The sequence below is a fragment of the Pteropus alecto genome, unplaced genomic scaffold, assembly GCF_000325575.1.
Source record: "Pteropus alecto unplaced genomic scaffold, ASM32557v1 scaffold43, whole genome shotgun sequence".
Taxonomy (NCBI): domain Eukaryota; kingdom Metazoa; phylum Chordata; class Mammalia; order Chiroptera; family Pteropodidae; genus Pteropus; species Pteropus alecto.
The window spans coordinates 7,149,414-7,150,117 of NW_006435764.1; positions in this window are offsets into that span (position 1 = coordinate 7,149,414).

The following is a 704-nucleotide window of genomic DNA, read 5'->3' on the forward strand; positions in this document are numbered from 1 at the left end:
ACCCCCAGCCCAGGAAGAAGAAACGGGTTGGAGAAAGGAGTATAGGAAGCAAGCCTGGGCAGCCGAGGGCACGTGGTCCATGATGGTTTTCAGGGATGGGATTTGTGCCCTGCCAGTCTCTGAAGCAAGATTTCTTCAGATTCAGCTGCCAGATGGATGCCTTCAAGAAATCCCTTGAGTGATCGAGGTGAGAGGAGAGTCTTTCCTTATTCAAAATGAGCCCCTTTTAACAGTACCTGAGTTTATGCTAATGAGATGGCTTTGGGGGGCGGGGCTAGATAGCATCAGGTTGGAAGCAGGAACCAACTACGTTACTAGGGAATGGCTTGAGCCCAACAGGAGAGGGATGGCTGGACCTGGCACCAGTCCACCCCCAACACTACACCCGCTCCTGCCCCGAAGGAGTCCTTCTTGGCCCCAGAAACAAGGGCTGTTTCGTGCCTGAGCAGGAAGTAAAGAATGAGGCAGCTTTGTGAATGCGAGCCCTTCCCCCTACCAGGTTGGAGCTGGCCTAGAGAAGGGGCACCGGTTAGGATGCTCTGTCCTCCCGTCTGTCCCACGCCCCACTCCATTCCGATTGTATCACTTGAGCGCCATCTGCAGGCAACCAAGGGGAAAGTCCTTCCAAGTCTGGAGTGCTTCCCAGAGAACAGGGACCCCAGGACTGATGATAGAATAGACGACTTTGGACACCTCAGCAACCG